At 41.5% G+C, this 21,877-nt stretch overlaps 1 protein-coding gene across 1 annotated transcript in view; it reads right to left on the reverse strand.

Annotated features, from left to right (window-relative positions):
* LOC135466847 (receptor-type guanylate cyclase Gyc76C-like) overlaps positions 1 to 21,646 on the reverse strand; it is a 105,918-nt gene extending 84,272 nt beyond the window's left edge. The window contains exon 1 of the mRNA XM_064744599.1: positions 21,573 to 21,646. The gene's annotated coding sequence lies outside the window, so the exon portion shown is untranslated. The remainder of the gene's footprint in view (positions 1 to 21,572) is intronic.
* Positions 21,647 to 21,877: the final 231 nt, after the last annotated feature.

The raw sequence follows: 21,877 nt of genomic DNA on the forward strand, positions 1-21,877 counted from the left end.
TTGCAAATATGTCATATCCATTCCCAAATAGAGTTGCATACAATGACTCTGGACATGAATTTGAACACATAACGATATTGGCTGTAATCCAGTTGGCAGCTTCGGTACTTGGCTCAAAGATGGAACAATCCTACATATCTTTTCTCTTTAAAACTTCAAATAGGGATTTTTGATGAGAAATTAAAGCCGTGTTGAATAGTAACGTTGTGTGTATAATCCATTAGCCCTACCTCCATCGTTTCCTCTAGTTGTATTCCCATAAACCCATAGTAACTCTCCGTCCTTTAAGCATGTACGCTGACACAGGCACGGTTGCCTTATTGACTCCAGCTCTACACTTTTTACTTAACTTACAACACACACTTAATGTATGTTCCCTGAGATAGGGGTTAAGTGAGATTGTGTGGAAAGCTTCTATTTAAAATACAGTGTTGGCCAAATGAACCATATCAACGAGGCTCAGGAATTCACCAGTCATTCATCCGGGTGATAAAGATGATTCTGTGCTCTACAGTGTCACTTGTTTACGGTTCAGTAACAGAAATAAACCGTTTGTATTCTACCCGCCTGCCTGGTTGGTCCACAAATGACCGAATTATTCTGACAGTTCGGTCAACTATAGCACTATATTATTGATCTCCACTGATTAGATCTAAAACGTGAAGGAAAAAGCACAAAGCCGACAAATGATCCCATTCACTAGTCTTATACTACTAGGTGTTTTGGAAATGCATTATGCAACAGCGCCAGACATTCTGGTTACAATGTCACATCATCCTCTCGCAGAGAGACCATTACCATCCGCCATCTCAAACAGCAAACTTTACGTCAAATGAAACGAAATGATTCTAAAGTAGCATTAAAACGAGCTACGATTACAGTGTGTCTTGAAAAGACCATTGGTTAAAGGGCAAACATTAAGTGGCCACTGTTGAATGTGGACAATCATTAATCAGGCAACAAATATGAATTGCCACAAATAAATGATTTTGAATTAAATGAGCTGTTACATTGCCTATATTCTCGCTAGAGGTTTACAAGTGTCATTTCTTGGTTTATGTGGGAATAAAGCAATTAAATTAATATGAATTAAATAATCTAGAGACTTTTCAATCCCCTTTGTGGTGATATTCCACTAATGTTTCCTCTTTCCACTTTACTTCCTACTGTCTGCTCTACTTCTTGCTGTCTACTCTACTTCCTGTTGCCCACTCTTTTTTCTAATTGTCCAATCCTAATAATGCATACACACGCATACCTAATTCAGAAGGTACATGTAGTAAATCTTAATAAACCCTACCCCCCTTTCGACTTTTATCACCGAATAGGTGCTATAAAACTACACTGAAATTACGTACAGTTAAACAAACATGCCATCAATAAGCATGTCCAGGCACATACTCGTGAACACAAGGTCAAATTATGCCACAAAAATGTTATGGCAGTTTCCAGTGGTGCTTATTTTATCGCACTAATTTGATCTACACCAAATGCATTTATGCAACAGATATGTTCGGTTGACACAGCCCAAAGGAACCAGACGCTCGTGGGCTCTGCATAATACTGATATGTCAATGGAGATGAAAAGTCACTTAACATGACCAAAGTCGATAGTCCAAAAAAACAGTACATGCTTCCTTTTCTGACATTTGTTTCTCATACACCAGTTGCCAGGCATTGTTTCTCATACACCATTTGCCAGGCATTGTTTCTCATACACCATTTGCCAGGCATTGTTTCTCATACGCCATTTGCCAGGCATTGTTTCTCATACACCATTTGCCATCCATTGTTTCTCATACACCATTTGCCAGGCATTGTTTCTCATACACCATTTGCCACCCATTGTTATACACCATTTGCCACCCATTGTTTCTCATACACCATTTGCCACCCATTGTTTCTCATACACCATATGCCACCCATTGTTTTTGTTTCTCGCGCAATTCATTTTCCCCACACACATCCGGACAATCCACAGCCCAAAATGGACTGTGCTGTGGAGCCTGTTGCTGCTATCAGATACATAACAGCAAAAGCGGCGTGTCCCGGCTGGTGAGGGCCGGGATATATATTGACGAGTCTGTCTGTGTTCACGGCATAACGGTAATCAGTGAAAGCCTGACAGAAGACAGCCGACTGAACAAGGCGTAGTTATGATCTATGGCCGTATCCCGACAAGACAATACAACCTGCATTATCACAGTGCTGACAAATCACATTTTTCTTGAAAAACCATAAGAGGCTTGTGTAGTTAAGTAAATAGCTGTGCATTTGAATGAGAAGATTAAGTCCAAGTATGTTTCGTAATCAGATTGTCTGGTCCATAGAGAAAAAACATTGCGGCTACGTTACACTTGTATCTCATTTCCACGACTGCCTAACGGGTTTTTGGTAATTTTGCGTTTACACCATTTGCTGGAATTATCAGTGCATCAGTCCAGATATCATTTACCAGACAAAATGGACATATACGAATGAATGCATTGAGCCATCCAGGTAGAGTAGATTAAACAAAAACACTGAATCTGATCAACCTGATATATATTTACTCAATGTTTTACAAAGCGGCATTCATGAGTGTCCTCAGCAGAGAATGGGTTCACACAACAGACAATAATAGACTCAATTATACATATGTAGACACGGAGATTTTATGTACTTATTTATTCGATTTTGGTTTAAGGCACTACCCAGGAACAATTCATAGATACGACAGCCGTCACTTATGGATGAATGGAAGCGATCCTGCAACGGCAGATTGTTGTCAGTATGTGTGTCACATCATATTTTGCCAGCGATCTCCAAAATGGGTCATACGAGGGGATCCGGACGCTTTTTGTCACGAATGCAGGAAACTCTTGTGAGTTTATTGTCGGAGACAGGGGTTGATTTGTCGGACATGGAAAATGGTCCTCATTGCTAGATTGGAAATGTATATATCTATACTTTGATGCTGTAAAAACATGGCATTAAATTCAAATGACAATATTACCGCGGAATGACAGTATAGCACGGGAGGTGTTTCGGAACATATACGATGAGTAAAGGTTCTTTTGTAAGTTAATTTACCTTGTGGTGTTCACACGTTTTCATGTAATTTGTATGGACAGCTATTCCCTTCCGCTGTCACTATGACGGACTTTCCAGGGCATCCGTCTTTCCGCAACGCAGACATGCGCTTCGTGCTCCATCACCTTCATATACGTGTAACAGCCCATAAAAATGACCCGGATTATCCATCATGTCGACATCTTCAAATCCACGACGGTTGGACGGGTATCATTATAAATATCTAAGCTATGAATAGCTTCAATAGGAGATCTGTCAGTCATACCTCAGAAAACCCTGACACATCATCCTTACAGGGAGTCGCCTCCCCAACTAACAGTCCCCTCCCGTACCCACAGTACCCTCCTTTATCGACATTTCTCCCAACTCCCCATCATACTGACTGTCTCCTAATATGTTGATAGTCCCCTCCCGTTCCGACATTGGTAATATTTCAAGGCTAGATCACGACGAAAGTAAAACTTGTACGAGGTATGCTGGAATGTTTCCCTAGTTTTATTCGTCAGTGCCCTTCCGTACCGACAGTTCCCTTCCACACCGACAGTCGCCTTCAGTACAGACAGCCCCCTCTCGTGCCAACAGTCCCCTTCCCTGCTGACAATCCCCTCACGTACCGACAGTTTCCTCTCGTACCGACAATCCCCTCCCATGCCGACATCTTTCCATGCCGACAACCCTCATGTATCAACAGTCCCTTCCTGTACCAACAGTCCCCTTCCATACCAACAGCCCCCCCCCCCCCTCACTTCGTACCGACAGTCTCCTCCCACTCAGACAGTCCCTTCCCGTACCGACAGTCTCCCCTTGTGTCAAAATTTGACTCCCTTACCGACGTATTGTTGGGGAATTGGCCTTGCGATTATTGACCTCGTCTTTATTGGTTGACGTCTGGTATAAGAATGTCTGTTTCGACGCAGAGATTCCTCTCGCACCAAGATTTCTCTCCTGTACTGAAGGTCTCCTCCCGTATCGACATTTCCCTGCCGTACTGACAATCCCCCTCCGTGTATGCCGGGGCTTTCCGTGCCGACAGTTCACTTCTATGCCGACAACCCTCGTGTATCGACAGTCCCCTTCCATACCAACAGTCTCCCCCCCCCCCCCACTCCCGCCCACCTTCACTCCACCACCCACCACCGCGCCCCAACCTCGTACCGACAGTCCCCTCCTGTACGACAGTCTCCTCCCATACAGTCTCCTCCTGTGTCAAAAGTGGACTCCTTTACAGACGTATTTTGGGGGAATTGGCCCCGGGGTTATTGACCTCGTTTTATTGGACGACGTCTGGTATACGGATGTCTGTTTCAACGCATAGATTCCTCTCATACCAAGATTCTTTTCCTATACCGAAGGTCTCCTCCCGTACCGACAGCTCCCTGACAGTCCCTCCCTGCGGTGGACAGCTGCGGTGGGCAATCACTGTGGCTAGCTGTGGAGAGGTACGGTATTAAAAGGGATAATCGAATTACCTGAGAGCAAAAGTAGATTCCGGGAACGTTTGGTGTGACGGGGTCTAGGTCGTGACCTGTGCGTGGACCATGGTCGGATTATCATCTACCTAATAAAGCAGCGCCGGTAAATACCTTAATGAACAAAGATCAGGAGAAAGACAACATTGGGTTTTCACATGTGTCTATTGATCTCTCGACAAAAACCAGGAACAGAGCTGGCAATGCAGGTACATGTATTGTGTTCTAAAGTACTGAGGCAAATCGATTCCATGAAGTACTGGAAATCAAGCCGTAAGTGTGAATCAGTTCCCCTTTTTTCGAGTTCAATGAAACTGAATAACATACCATTTTACATACCGGTACATATTCTTCATTAAATTCCTTACTTTTGCCTGAGCCAAATATGAAATTTCTGCATAGCTTGTCTTACTTTAAGACTACAATACTTCTCTAGACATGAAGCATTGCAGTTATGTGTTATTTATTTGAGATTAAATTAATTGATTGCGCAAAGGATAATAATTATGTTCGGTGAAATTAGATTATTTTGTTAAAAACCTAGTAGTGAATACTTTCTTGCCGAATATTGCATTGTAAAATAGCTTGTTGCCAATTCTGAAATATATAGCATGTCGTCCACAAAAACATCGACTACCTCGTACAAGTTTCGCTTTCGCTTTTCGTCGCGATGTACCATTGAAATAATGCCAATAATCATTTAATAACCGAATCATTCATTCATCAAAGAAATACTAGGAGTTATTGACAAATGAATGCACAAGTCCTCTACAGCCATGTGAGGCTTTCAAAAGCTGTGTTGTTGTCGAACTTTTGATCAGGGTAGGCCATCTTAACATTTTGGGTCATTCAGAGTTCAAATGAAAAGTCCAAATGAAAACGAAAGGGCACGGTCGTGTCATGTTTCATCCTATTTTATCCATGTTATATCACAGCTGCAAAGATGTGAGCCATTTGTTGACATATTATTCAGAAAATTCGGCAGAAAAATGTGTTAAAGAAAATGACTGTGTCGACACTCACCTAGGTTCATCGTAGTTAGTTCCTGTTACTTTGTGGTCGTGATGCAATGGGAATGCGATGTCAGGGGCAAACTAAACTAATGGACTCTTTTGAACTTTTATTTTTTTATTGCCACGTGGTCCTGAAAAACAGCGAAGCTAATGCTGCTTCATAGATACATGTGATCGAGACTTCAAATAAAGGCTTTTATGACGTTAATAGCAGTCTTAAAATAACGCATACGTGTTTGTACGCTTAGTTACAAAGACAAACTACTCAAAATCATGAAAATACAGCTGTCACGACGGAATTGTGTTATAAACGATACTGATTCGATACACACGCAGTATGAAGCCGCTTTGGGTAAGAATTCAGACAGTTCACCTAAGAGTAAGTTGTGACCTTCCGTTCGATTCCCGTTATCACAAACCTTAACCCCTCAACCGTGGATGAGAATCCAGTGTCTTTCACAGAGAATATCACCGATTCCAGATCACGAAGACTGCCGAATTTTTTGTTTCCAATATAATGCTTTGAACACATAATATATGGCGTTATATAATGAGATCCTCCTGTCAGGGTTATATTGTTAAGGTAGATAAAGTTTGCACGTGCTGTATGATTGGGGTCTATTACACAAAACCAGAATGTCATTTAACCGATTGCTAAAGTAGTTAGCACACAAAACGAAACATGATAAGTCTTTGAAACTTTCAACTTGTGGAATCATAGGGTAAATATTATTATAATAATATACTTAAAATGTTTGATTTCAAGCAAAAAAATCGTTTCATGAAATTAATCCTCATGGCTTTTAATTAGGCCGCTTTTAGTTCATTGCCTAAAATTTGACCCCAAAACTTCGCCTTAGTTCCGCAATCAAAGATGCCATCTTATTTTCATCTTTTCCACTACCTCCATATATCACTCATAATTTGTCCATGTTTTCTTTTGTCATAAATATCCCAACCTTACATTAGCAAAGGCAGGTATTCTAGACTCAAACAACATATACCGATTGTAGAAAGAGTCTTACATTTGAGACAATACATTGCAACACCTCACTCCAACATTTACATCTACAGCCAAAACATCGATGAGCCATGCATATTTAGTAGCAGCATTAACGCAGTACTTAGGATTTGACCATCAATATTACTTTCAAAACGCTTTGCATCAGATCACGATTTAGTCATTCAGGTTGCAATGTGTGACCGGAAATAAAAACGTGAACAAAGTAGTGGCATATATTCAAAGAGATTTCATCTAAATACACACCGCTCCGTCTGTTAGTCACGGGAAACACGGTACATGCTGCTCAATGACATCCTGTATTGTAGCCAGTATACGTCATCATCACTCTGTACAGAACATGGCAGTTGCTGTAATTAACAAGTCACGTTTGCAAGATAGAGTCCAGACAAGTTTAACCAATAATGATGTCAGACAACATAACGGTACCGGTACTACGGATAGGTAAGGTTACGTCAGCAATAACCAACAATCCACGCAGCCATTTCAAGTATATGTAAATAAAGGTTCACTGTGCATTGTAAATGTTAAGTCGTGAAATATTAGGCTCTTGGCACGTAGTCACGTGGACACGACAGCGGAGACCACTTTCTCCGGCTATCTGACAAACGCTACACGTATATGGTCAGAAAGGTTGGTACTTTATCTGGTTTGAACCAACATCTCGTGTGTTCTAACAACTGAAAAATAAACATCTTACGCAGTCGGTCAATGACTAGGTGCACATGGAATATGCTACTGGAAAACTAAACGCTCAGCCTCACTACAATTAGTGGACAAGAAGGGAAGCGAACACAGTTTATGGATTACGCATAGACTGGTAACATGAACATCGCCATTTTCCCCATTTGCGCTTTGTTATCCCTGGAAAACTATGAGGCTCTCAACAAACAGTTCGTTATGCAGGCGGCAATAGCCTGGTTTCCGGGTGAGGTCTGCGAAGTGTTGCTTTGGCGGCCATTTTGGCGAGATTGTCCACAAGTTTCTGGTTCTAAAAACTCTGAGGCCCTTAAACCTATACACCATGTTTTAGAAATGGAGAAAATTAGAACGTCCATTTCACTTGATAAACTGTGTTTGTTTTTGATCCGACCAATCAAATGCAAGATCAATTGATGTTTGACTGAACCTATACATGTGCCGTGACTGGTAGCTCTCTATTGTAAGGGTCACCGTCTTGCGGAAAGCAGTTATCGTATGCCGTTTTCGCCTCATTGTTATCTCGTTATCTCAAATTATTCACCAATGTGCCGAAAAACCTCGCCATATAATGTGTGGGTAGGGTTAATCCTATATTAGGACAATTCCCAACGCTCAGTTTACATCGTTAATGCTAAGGCATGGTTGACCTCTCCAGCGCGATACATCTAGTCTTGTTTAGGTTTAGCCTCGTCACTTCTATGGTCCCTGTGTCTTCGCACAGACCAATAATCCAGATTCATTAATGAAATGTGTCTGTTTAAAACCATGGTACGTGTTGATTGGTATAGATTTAAAAAAGTAAAGATTGAATTTTTATTCTTTCATACATTATTTCTGCATTCGGCGTTGTAAAAAAAATTCAGTCCAAATTTGCTGATGTTAACAATGGGCAATGATGTAAAATAAACGTAGAGAAGGAACAGTATGCAGTAGTAGGAGTGCACGTGGCCTTGTAATACATGTAGAGATTATGAACTGATCGGAATGCCGAGCCACCAGAATTTCGTATACCAGTAGACCAATCCTATGCGGCCTTCTTTTGTGACGATAGACACAAACTAGAGACCAATTATTTTCACTACTGAGAAAAGTGCAGCTGTTTGCTGGTGAAGATGAGCACCAGAAGGTTATAGTTAAGGAAATGTGTCGCTTTACTGATCCATCAGGCTGCCATTGCAGAACAAATGCGTCTAATCTTCCGCCACGATGCTGGTTAAAACACAATCTTGTTCATCAACGAATCCAAACCAAAGAAAGTGGGGAGTGTTATTCCCACCCCTCCTACACCCACCCACCATTATAAACACTTAGCACAGAACCTATGTTCTACGACCTGTAAATAATACTGGTTTCTGTCAACAACCGAGCGTTCCTGAATAAAATATGTCACGTGATAGGACAAATGAATTTTACTTAGACCTGCAATGTTGTTGTTGAGAGTTTTAGTCTTTTGCAAGTTTACATCACACAGGAGGGGTCTTCACAACTATACCAGACAAAGCTATGACGAGCCCACCTGCCAAATATGATAACAGACGACACATTATTACGCTTGACTTTCCGCAGAATAAACGTCCATTTTATATTCTGAAGATAGAGAACATAAAGAATGACAGAAAACACACAGGCATACATCAGCGCTGTTTCACGTGGATCGAAATTCCAGAAATCAGGTTGGTATATAAGGGCTAATTTCCGTGATAAATTAAATGCTGCTACGTATTGACAAAGGTCTTTGCATTGTTTCTGGTTGGATAAGTAATCTCCTCACCCAGGCCGCCTAATCAAATATTACCCGTCTACTCAGGCATACCAGTTTAATTAGAACAGACATAGTTAGGACATAGCCAGCGGTGGTGAAGGACACGTGCTATATGTTCTCAGACAACTTCACAACTCGCACTGTCAGGTGGAACCAGGTCAGATTGGTAACACGCCTGGGTGACAGTTGCTTTCTAACAACCCATCTTTGTCAAAGTTTTCTACCATAATAAAGAAGCTAAATTGATGCACATTTTGATTATACCGAGATAAGACGAACATCAGCTTTGACAACTCAGACTAGAAACATTTGGTTCACTTGTTATAAATGATACGCCTTGTAATAGAGGGCATATTTTGATAACTGGATGCATTAACCGGGACAGGTTTTCACGTTAAGTAAATTGCCCTGATATGGCCGAAATGATGCCCAAGTGGCGAAAAGCCATATAATCATTCATTCATTAACATTAATACTCATCACTCATATTCGTCTTGTTGTCTGAAGAAAGAATATCATTAACTGTCCCTTAGTGGGTAAGCTGCACAACTCTTAGCCACGAGACACTCAAGGTGTGGGTTCAAACCCTGTCGCACCGTCAATGTACTGATTCCCCGCTCTTACCGTATATAGTGTGTGAGTGCTTAGAGTTTAACGTCGTGCTTAACAATTTTTCAGTCATATGACGAGAGTCATAAAAGAGCATGTAATGTGGTACCTTGTTGCAGGATGGGTTTCCACCGCTCTTTTATATAATGTTGTTACACTGAGACGACCTACCGAAAGCAAGTAAGCCGGCCCACCCGAGTCATTATACTGATACGAGTCAACCAGTCGTTGCCGCTATCCCCTTAATGCTGAAGGCCAATCGCTATGAAGTTACAACTCCCTCTTTTAACGTCTCAGATCCGATCCGACCCGATCCAGGGTTGACCCTTGATCAACGGCCCCCGAAGCGGACGCTCTACCAACTGAGTCATAGGGGCTGTTATCTGTTGGTATGGTGACATTAATCTGAGGACAGCGCTCGTGTGACGGATTGTCGTTTCTTTGAAGATCACTTATCTTCCCTAATATAGCTTGTAAGTCGCTTCGTCAAATGCGGGAAAGTTCATTAGTAGCCCGTTAGATTCTGGTTTCCCACAATAATAAAAACTGACTGCTATGATATAAAAAAAACTCTTGACTAAGGTGTTAAACAACAATGAAACATTCAGTTAATCTCATGCTCATCGCTTTAAATAAAAGTTTGGATTATTGCGATTATTGACCTGAGACGTCCGTTATGGTTGACGGATGGCATACAAATGTCTGTCATGACGTTCACTCATGATAATTATGTCACTCGGGTGTCAACGTTCGCTATTTCAGACGGTCATTTCAAAAGATGTACGGGATCTTTTCATGCCACTGCCCATAAAAAGTCATGCAATCTTAAACGGACAAAAAAGTATGCAACTTAAATATTCATCTAAAAGATTCAAAGCTATGTTTCCGTTTCTTCCAGTGGTGCATAAAATAAATGGGAGTTTTGCCTGATTAGCGAGGCGTTAAATACACCTATCCTGAGGGTTAGATGAACTTGCAGAGATTTACAACAGCTAGAGGCCGTAAATCCTAATCAAGTCCATCTGCTCCGTATTACATGTCGTGTCAACCATCTTCAAATATTTTCTAAAAAACATACACGACCTGATGGTTTTACACGAGTCTGGCATTCATATTTATTTTCTACTGACAATGTTGTTAATACAGCCCAGATGTAGCCACAAGGGAAGTTTGTTCTACATCTATTCATCTCATACCAGTGGTTATCTGTGACGACATGTGAGTTTTTCCGAGCTAAATCAGATGCTCAGCTTTATGCTTGCAGCTATAGGTGTAACACGAGACCACCACAGGCCCCTATCATGGAATGAAAATGTCACGCGACAAACGTTCTGTAGAAAATAATGAAAGGGAATAAAGCTTGAAATTAGCTAACCTGAAATGTGAGACTAATTAACTAATTGATTAGCTGGTTGCTTGATTGATTGGTAAGCTAGTTGACTGGCTAGATGTTCATGGTTCATATAGGCCCAATTTGAATGTAACCTGTAAATTAATACAATAATTAGCAAATAATTCAACAATGATATGTCCCCAATTTTCAGGTGAAGATATGAGAACTTTTCAGATAAAAATAGCATATACGGTTCACCATAAGTGAATCTCACACGCAATGGGTAACTGCGCTGAATTCCTTAAAAGTCGTTAGAGACATAATGTCACAAAATGTGTCTGTATTTTCTATAACGGAAATCTATCAAGTGAGGGTCTCCCATAACAAAAGCACAGAGTTAATGGTGAGATAGAGATGGGCAGGCAAGAAACGGGGCGTCTGGTAGAGACATGTGGTCTAGTGATAGGGCTTCCGCACGAATGTAAATCTATTAAAACTTTGTAAGTTTGGAAAGTGCCTTTCCATGGAGACCTGTGGGATGCATTATAATTTGTCAAAGGCATTCACGTGATCTCTACCTGATAGCTTTCCTGCAATAACAATCCATACTATTTTACTGGACATTTGCTTAATGGTAGGATATATAAAATATGACATCAACGTTCCAGCAGAGTGGAAAATTTCGAATTTTTCTGATTTTATTTGACATTGCAGAGTAATAAGTTCTCCAAGTATGGTGGTGAATTCACATACAGACTGTCCACGAAGACGTGGAATCGACTGAACCGTATAATACCACAGAGGCTGTCAAACATAACACTTGGCTGTACCACTGCCTCATACGCTGATCCAATTGAAAGAAGATAGATGTTGGATTTGGAACATTCTGTCTTCCTTTCGTCAGCTTTAGGTCGTTTTTCACCACTACTAAAGCCTTCAATATAATTAACTATAGTTGGCATATATCACAGTCTGAAATCATCGACGCCTAATGAAGACATACTGGCATACAGCAATAAACCATTTATACTGACATTACCAGTTTTTTGTGGTATAGCAGACAAAATATCAGTTGACAATGTTTCTAGTACATTCAGTAACCTGCTGTTTGTACTGGCAGGGGGCAAATGGTCATTAACTATCGGGAGAGAAAACACCGCGCAGCCTCTAGCTAGCAGCTGCGTGAGGCGAGCACATACGCACGGCCTTGACACTACTCTACTGATCTGTAGTTACTGCTCTCATCTTGTCATTTAGTTTAAGTGTCTCCAGACAGGACAATTACACTAACCTTAATACATTCCGTGATTAAATGGGGAAGTAAAAGTACTGTTAGGATGTCTCCATAACTTTATGATCACAACCTACACTGGTAAGGATGAACAATTTATTCGCATTTCATGGACAAGCGACTGAGAGCCGGAGACCGTTTTGTTCACATCCGGGCAGCCAAATGGTAAGCACAATGATATTAAGGTCTGCTCAGCCACCAATAGCTTGCACTCGTTGACACGGCTGGAAGATTGGGGCCGGGGTAATTCAGATTATTGTATTGTAACAAGTAGATGGTATATACGCCACTTTCCATCACTTAAAGGAGAGAAAACTAAAACATGACACTACAGGCTGAAAACAGCACATTTTTTTCTATCTGATGGTGCCGGCTGCATAATTTTGCGATTTTCCTCGCCATGCACGTAAAGCCTGAAAACGGCAAAAGCTGGCATAAATCGCGGAGTCCATCGCGTCCTCCATCTAACACCCTGTAATTTATGCTAGAGGTGCGTTGCCGCTCAGCAGTGAGAGTCGTTAAAACTGACGGCTTGTTCGTATAAACTTGGAACCTACGTCCCCACATTCCGGTTTCCCAAGCAGAAAACGAACTGTACTGTAGCTACCTCCAGGAAGAAGAGTTTTACCGGAAATGTAAGAACTGCACTTCGGCGGGTTCCAACGGCAATTCTCCTCCTACACAGAAAGATTTCAGGACTAGTTCTCAGGCAAAATGAGTCGCCCACAGCGGATTTGGCGCTGACTTTTTTTATAATTTATCACTTTGAGGCACATATTAGAATATTTTACGGCATGCACCTGCGAAGAAAAAGCATACTCTTTTCAATGGTACTTGATTGATATTTAAATTTCCTTCTCCTTTAAAATGCATTTTTTTCTGGCAACACCAGTTTGTTTAGATAATCGCCAGTGCGCACATAGAGTACCCCATACGGCTCTGTTGGCATGGATTTGAACAGATCGTGAGAGCCCACAAAAGGCCCTCGTGGCATAGATATGAATACAGCGCCCTCGTAGTATAGATTTGGATAGATTCTAAGAGCCCCAAACTCGCTCTCGTGAAATAGATTTTGGATACATTTTGGGAACTCCTAACAGGCCTTCCTGCATAGATTTAGATTGAGCGTGAGAGCCCCAAACAATCTCCCATGGTATAGATTTGGATACATTGTGAGAGCCTTCGTGATATAGATTTAGACAGAGCGTAACAGCCCAAAGGCCCTGCGTGATACCGTATAGATTTGGATAGATCGTGAGAGTCCCAATCGGATCCTCGTGGTATAGATTTGGATAATTTATGAGAGCCTCAACCTGGCCCTCGAACTACAGATTTAGATAGAGCGTAAGAGCCCCAAACGGGCCCTTGTTGTATAGATTTGGATAGATTGTGAGAGCCCCAAACTGGCCTTCCTGGCATAGATTTGGATAGATTGTAAGAGCCCCAAACTGGCCCTTGTGGCACAGATTTGGATAGATTGTGAGAGCCCCAATCGGATCCTCGTGGCATAGATTTGGATAGATTGTGAGAGCCCCAAACGGGCCCTCATGGTATAGATCTGGATAGATCGTGAGAGTCCCAATCGGATCATCATAGTTTTGGTTAGATTGTGAGAGCTCCAAGCGGGCCCTCGAAGTACAGATTTAGACAGAGGGTAGATCCCCAATCGGGCCCTCGTGGAATAGATTTGGATAATTTGTTGGAGCCTCCAACTGGCCCTCGAAGTACAGATTTAGATAGAGCGTAAGAGCCCCAAACGGGTCCTCGTGGCATAGATTTGGGTAGATTGTGTGAGCCCCAAACGGGTCCTCGTGACATAGATTTGGACAGACTGTGAGAGCCCCAAACGGGTCCTCGTGGCAGAGATTTAGGATAGACTGTGAGAGTCCCGAACGGGCCCTCGTGGCATAAATTTAGATAGACTGTGAGAGCCCCAAACGGGCCCTCAAAGTACAGATTTAGACAGAGCGTAAGATCCCCAAAACCGGTCTCCCTGGCCTAGATTTGGATAGATTGTGAGAACCCCAAACGGGTCCTTCTGGCATAGATTTGGATAGATTGTGAGAGCCCCAAACGGGTCTTCCTGGCATAGATTTGGATAGATTGTGAAAGCCCCAATCGGGCCCTCGTGGAATAGATTTGGATAGATTGTGAGAGCCCCAATTGGATCCTCGTGGTATAGATTTGGATAGATTGTGAGAGCCCCAATCGGAATCATCGTGGCATAGATTTGAATATTTTGTGAAAGCCCCAAACGGGTCCTCGTGGCAGAGATTTGGATAGATTGTGAGAGCCCCAAACAGGTCCTTCTGGCATAGATTTGGATAGATTGTGAGAGCCCCAAACGGGTCCTCCTGGCATAGATTTGGATAGATTGTGAAAGCCCCAATCGGGCCCTCGTGGTATAGATTTGAATAGATTGTGACAGCCCAATCGGATCATCGTGGCATAGATTTGAATATATTGTGACAGCCCAAAACGGGTCCTCGTGGCAGAGATTTAGATAGATTGTGAGAGTCTCAAAACGAGTCGAATCACTCCAATTTTTCACACACATATCCTTCAGTAATTCTACTTCGTATTCAAGGAAGTTGTGCTTGTTTTTATACAAGAAAAAAATTACACCTAACTGCTACAACGAAGTAGAACGATTTCCTTTCTAGTTGCAAGGGATCGTTTACACCGAATTTAAGACACTTGGTGGACATCAGTCCATTAGGTACACTATCTATTGTGTTAACTTGAGAGTCATTTACCAAACAGTTTAAGAATTGTCACCGTGCATGGGGACGGACTTGTTCTCTCAGAATAAATAAAATCCGCCTTGAATCCTCTCATCTGCCTCGAGTTCCTTCAGAAAGAAATTTACAATCATGTTCACACACGTGCAATTCCAACAGACGGGAACTGGTTGTTAGTTAACCGTCACTCAACAAAAGCCAGGATTGTGTGTGCGATGATTTGATGTGTTTTCGAGAAACAAAAGGAAGTTTAATGCTTTACGTTGTTTAGGTTTCCTTTCGAACTGATGTCTAGATTTATGCATTGTGTGCGTGTGTCTATCCACCTAAAACAGATAAAATTTCACGTTTTTCGTTTTCATTTTCACACGGGTTACACGGGCAGCTTCCGAGTTTCTTGTAACGGTGAACAAGTGCATCTCAAGCCAAAGAGGCTGTGTGTAAGGGAACGAGTTAGACTGTCGCATAAAAATCTAGCCTCGCGTGCTTCTCTGTGCAATCTCCGGAAGTTAAACTGAGAAAGAAGTACAGCTAAACGAAAAGGGCTATAAAACTTATTTTATCGGATGTTGGTTTAATGTTAATAGCACTATGGTCTGTGGTTTGTGTCGAAATGTTTGGCAGAATGGTTCATTTGCTCCAGTAAGGACAACTCCCATTGGCTACCACTGGTTGTCAAGGAATCATAACGAAGCAGTTAATAACCACATCGTAATGCTTTACTTCAGACCGTATGCCATGTTTGATCTCTCTTCATAAGTGGTCAGAAACCCAGAAATGTCGGTTGAACGCGGTGTTACGGGTTAATAGTTAGTATCGAGCAGATGGTTATAGTATGCTGGTTGTTAGGGTACCCGAGGGAGACATCGCCCTAATACTTCCAGACAACTGATTTAACGTGTCAACCTCTTGCAGTCACTTGGTGCGGCCACATAGAGACGACATCTTAAGGCCAATATAGCGTTATCGTCGTTTTGACGCGATTTGCCTGAGGGAATTAACAGTTGGACTAGCTAGCAACCAGTCGTTGGCGTCAAACAGTGTACGTCATAGTGATTACCATGTCAACGGCGTATCGTATTTCTAAAGTTTTAATTGAAAACTTTTTACAGCCAAAACAACATGAAGATGTAAGTTACTTTCAAACAACGTATCCAGGAGCCTCTCACCAATGCGGTCGATGTGAGTTCAGGTCCAGCTCATGCTGGCTTCCACTCTGGCCGTACGTGAGAAGGTCTTTCAGCAATCTGCGGACAGTCGTGGGTTTCCCCGGGGCTCTGCCCGGTTTTACCCCACCATAATGCTGGCGGCCGTCATCTAAGTGAAATATTCTTAAGTACGGCGTAAAACGCCAACCAAATAAATAAATCAATCAATCAAACAACGTAAAGCAAACCATAAGATAACTCCAAAATTCGAGGGGTTTGTGAGACAATTACAGATATTTCTATAAAGAAACTGTAAGTTTCCAATAACTGCTATGTTAACTCCATCACGTTATAAACGTCTAAAGTAGCTGAATACATATTGCAGATCACGAGAATTACTCTGATTTCGTATTGATTGTTTCATAAAATCCAACTCCTAACACTAACTTGTCTCAAATACATGACTTTGAGCTCATTCACATAATCAACGAGGTTTTTTTCCAAACAGTTTAAATTATGGGAGTCTGTTATTTGGTGTCGTTTTTGCCTCTTAGCTAGGAGATAGCGTAAACCTGTATTACGTCATCATGCTGACGTCATACAAAACCATGTACCACTGCCGCATTGACGTGTCATAGATATGTGTTATGTTGTTATTCTGTACAGAAATGTACTAAAACTTGAACATGAATCAACACTATGAAGGCAACAAAGAAGGTACAAAATCACATACTCAGATTAGCAGTAGTGGCCGTCTATTTGATAGTGTAAAATACAGTACCACACACTACTGCTCAGAGTGGATACATTGGCCTTCTGTTTGATAGTGTAAAACACAAAGCCACACACAAATGCCCATACTAGCAACAAATTGACTGGACATTTGCTAGTGTAGGATAAATGTACAAAAGCACACACTAATGATTATTCACTAGTAACATTTGCTTGCAATAGACAGTTTAAGAGACAAAACCGCTGACTAATGTCTAGACTATAGTAACACTGGCGTGCCATGCGACCGTGTAAAATACAAAGCCACACACTAAAGATTACAAAAATGGTTTGTCATTTGGTAGTGAGATACAAAACCTGACACTTATTACTATGCTGGAAGCATTGGTAAGAAGGATTTATATCTGAATTGTCTGACATCGTGTTACAAAGAATTCATATCCTTCGTTTGAAAACCTTTGAGATACTGAAAATGTTAAAATGTTAAAACCGGGAACGCATTTCCTGACTCTAATGTATCTCGTTCGTGTTTTGCAGAAACCATTGTCTCAGACAACTGTCTCGTCTGACACATGCTTCCGGTCGCGACTGACTGGTGCGTACACAATTCGACGGTCATCGGAAATGCTAAGGGCCACCATATCGTTTTCTACCATTATGAATGTCTATGATATGATGCAAACTTGTCTCCGAACTCTACAAGAGCATCGTGCCTGGAGGCGCTATACCATTGCCCTTCACTACGCTACCAGGAAGCTGTCAAGCTGTTGTAGAAGCCAAAGTCATTAGCTTACACCACCCACACATCAGACTAGATATAAGATGTGATCTGCGCATACTGATTATATTCTTCAACACTTCACAAGGTGTTAACATGGTGTTAGAAACTAGTTTCAGCATGACATGTGATTACATGGCTTGTGGTTAATCTAACAAAAAACAAATTATTAACGAAAACCTGAAAAGCCTGATTAGCACACGCATATGTAGTACGTGTGTAATACGCTGGAAAAATCCCGTCAATAGCATGCTGACAAAATGCGCATGTAGTGGGTGCATGTAGAATTAACGGATTTTTTAACTTATTATTCTCTATTATCAAAGAGCAAGAGTGCTATTCACTGAATATCACTGCCCCCTGGGTATGTCCAGAAACATTTGATAAGGCCAGGAGTATATCCCTGACCTTGTCCTAAGAGAAGATGAGAATGGTAGACGAAGAGAAACGACTCCTTACTCACAACCGCAGACGCAACTCTGCCCCCAGTCCTTCTACCCATCAGTACATATCAATATATAATTTTTATAGTTAGCCTTAATTTCAAAAAAAAACTGATGATTTCTTATATTTAGATGGAACAAATATTAATTTTGGTTGTGGAAGAAGCCAGGAAGGAGACTCCAGGAAAGAGATTGGGGCTATCTCTTCTTGCTTGATGTTAACTTCCACAACAGATCGGTCAGCACTCTCATCGGTGCTAGAAACGACCTTATTATATCGAGAACCTTTGTACATTTAGTTTTAAGTATTTTAATGTAGGTATAAATGATAATTTATTACTAATAAATTTATTTACTCCAACAATCTTTTCTGGTTCACCATAAACTTTTAGCTTAGGTTCTAGATGAAGTTTCTATTTACCGTAAAAATACATACCGACGGTTTTAGACGTTGAAAATCGAAAACGGTTTTCAACTGCCCATTTCTCGATCTTCCTGAGACAAAGCTGCATCTGACGTTCGATATTACTCATATTTTTTTGTGCGGTAGCATATCGGGAAATCACCAACATATAAGGAAACCTCTGCACCAGATGTTAATGCATTGGGTACGCTATTGATTTTATACTGCCCTGGTGTACACCCAATTCTTGCTAATACGAATCAGAATAAGTGGACCCCTCCCTTACAGCAAACTGGCGATCAGATAAAAATTAGGATATAAATAATGGTAAGCGACCTTTAAAACCCATATCTGAGAGATCAGTGACAATACCACATTTCCATATGATGTCGTAAGTCGAAAAATATCGATACCACATGTTCATTATCAATGAAATAAAGGTTTCAAATCGAAGAAGGTGATCTAGAGTTGATGGACAATGACGAAAACCACACTGTGTATTTGATAATAAGCTGTTGGTTTCCAGGAACCAAACAAGTCAATCGTTTATCACCCGTTCCGTAATCTTACAGACAGCTAGTAAGAATTGTGGGACCCTTATTAAACGGATCACTAAGATCCTTTCCGGGTTTAGGAACCGGGATAACACAGGCCTCCCCCACAGACAATTGCCGGTTATCCAATTATTATTAAGTAAGTTAAAGAGAGTTTCGAGTGGCTCCGATGGTAAATCATTCAGAAACTAAAGTAAATGTTATCAGGACTACATGCAGTATCATGTGCCTTGTTCATAGCAGCTTTAATCTCTTCGACTGAAAATAGACGACGGCATTCGAAGTTTTGGAACAGGACGGCAAATCAGTTTTCTCTTTCTGGTTTTTAATATGCTGGACTTTGGCGGAATAATTCTCAGAAAAAGATTTCTGGGATACTATTTAAGCCAGCTTATAAGCTATAGTATGTGGAGAGTTGATAAAATATCACCATCCTTCAAATGGTGCACTTTACCCTTATTATTTTTGCCCTTGCGATTCTGAACCGTGTTCCAGTCCTACGTATGGATGCTTTTCATGTAATGCCTGAAACAAAGTTCCGCTAACAAGATCGTCTCTTGGACATTAGCAATCAACGAGCTTTGGCTCTAAAAATACGAACCTGGTTTAAAGTATTATCAGTAGGACAAAGATTAAAATTGCGTTGAGCATTTTTCGGGCCCATTAAGGCTCTATGGCAGTCAAACCCGGCTTTACTTTCGGATTTTTGATTTGTCGAGGTCTTAGGAATAGTTGTATCCGTAGCTATTAGAAGAAGTTCATTAAATTTTAGTATGGAATTATCTGCAGCACTGAGAGCTTGTGAAGTGATGTCAGCTTCACAGCAAATTTCAAATGCGGTCCAATATGATTGATCGAATTTCCACCTACCTACGAAATCACATGACAGACATGCTTACTAAACTTACATATAGTTAGTGCGTCAAATGGCGAGGAAACCACCTTACAAGTATGTTTAAAAATCGCACATGTAGAGGGCGCGTCATATGATGAAGGAATATGGTGACATAATAGAAAGACATGACAACGGTGAGGCATCCCTTGACAAGCATATGGGCACTCCACGCGGTGAGCAAATCACATGACACCGGTGAGGGAACCACATGACAAACATGCTCAGCAAACGCGCATGTAGTAGTTGCGTCATATGACGAGTAAATCACACTGCAAGAATGCTTAGGAAACGCGTATGTTGTGAGCCTAAGCAGACTTAACACGTTAGAGAAATCTTCTGAGAACCGTGCTTGGCAAACGTGTATGTTGTGACCCCAAGGAAGTACGTAACACGTTGGAGACATCTTCTGACAACCGTGCTTAGCAAACGCGTATGTTGTGACCCCAAGGAAGTACGTAACACGTTGGAGAAATCTTCTGACAACCGTGCTTAGCAAACGCGTATGTTGTGAGCCTAGGCAGTACGTAACTCGTTGGAAAAATCTTCTGACAACCGTGCTTAGCAAACGTGTATGTTGTGACCCCAAGGAAGTACGTAACACGTTGGAGAAATCTTCTGACAACCGTGCTTAGCACACGCGCTTGATATGAATGTATTGGGTGCGTCATACTGTAGAGATAAGCCAAAACGCTTATCCAGCTTGTTCACCATTTTGTTGAGCATAATATATCACAAATACGGAATTTAGAAGTTTCCGAAAATTTGGGCATTATGTACTTTATTATCGTTAATTGTGCTATACTACCTAGCGCGAATAATGTGAATGTTCATGTAAGTGGTGCGTCACACGGTGTGAAAACCTTCTAACAACTATCCATATTAAAAGCGCGTGAATATAGTTGGTGTGTCAAGCGGTGAGAAAATTGCCCCTCCTGTCGTACTTGTAAATTAACGCTTCCTGAAAAGCAATTAAGCCTCGCCGGCAATGTCTCAGAACTAAACAAGCGTTAATCGGCCGCACGCGGGTTCGAATCCCAGACTCGGTATAACTTCCAGATCAGGATACGGGGGTATTTAGCCATTAGGACAATGTACTACAAGACAAATGACCAACTCTATCATGTTAGGTCTGCCAGACTTTAAGAATCAAGGGTGTTTATAGCCTCTGGAGCCAGGGTTGTCAGACTCATCGATAGATGAATCAATAGAGCTTATAGAGAGCTTGAGGCATTATTCAGAAGGATACTGTGTCAGAGTGACCTCGTTGATCGAACGATATTTAGCTAACGACATCTTTTGGTCATGTTTAAGCTTAACACAAGTTTAAGACCCCGTTATCTGTCTCTTTGAAGTCTGTCAATTCAGCCGAGTGTTGTAACTTCTGTGACAGCGAAGAGGAGATAACTCGTGTCACCCGAGGTAGTAAAACGACGGCAGTGTAAAAGCACACCGAGCTCCCACGTGTGCCGTAGAACGTTACAAGGTGACTATCTAACAAAGTTATTATAACCGGCTTCTATCCACTACCATAAAAATATGCATAGCCTAACATGTCTGACAATACAAGTCCCTAGCAGATACACAAATCATATTAGCATGGTCTTACCTTATTACAAACTCTCCAACATAACACTTTGTGACCTCATGGCGTCTTTTCGTCTTGCATCCCGTGAGTCCATGTCGTGTGTATCGCACTTGTCACCCAAACAAGTCTTGGTTATATTACTGCGGTCTCAATGATCAATACAGGCAGCTCAGTGTTAAGGTATCCCTTCCCTGTGTATAACAGCAAGCATAGCAGGTACGGCGAGTAGCGTAGCGGGCCACAGCTAGCTTGTCTACAGAGAAGTGGACTGTCCCAGACAGAACGCTTCTATGCATATAATATATCCCCTTCCTGAATGCACACAA

Source organism: Liolophura sinensis, chromosome 1, assembly GCF_032854445.1.
Source record: "Liolophura sinensis isolate JHLJ2023 chromosome 1, CUHK_Ljap_v2, whole genome shotgun sequence".
In the NCBI taxonomy this organism is placed as follows: domain Eukaryota; kingdom Metazoa; phylum Mollusca; class Polyplacophora; order Chitonida; family Chitonidae; genus Liolophura; species Liolophura sinensis.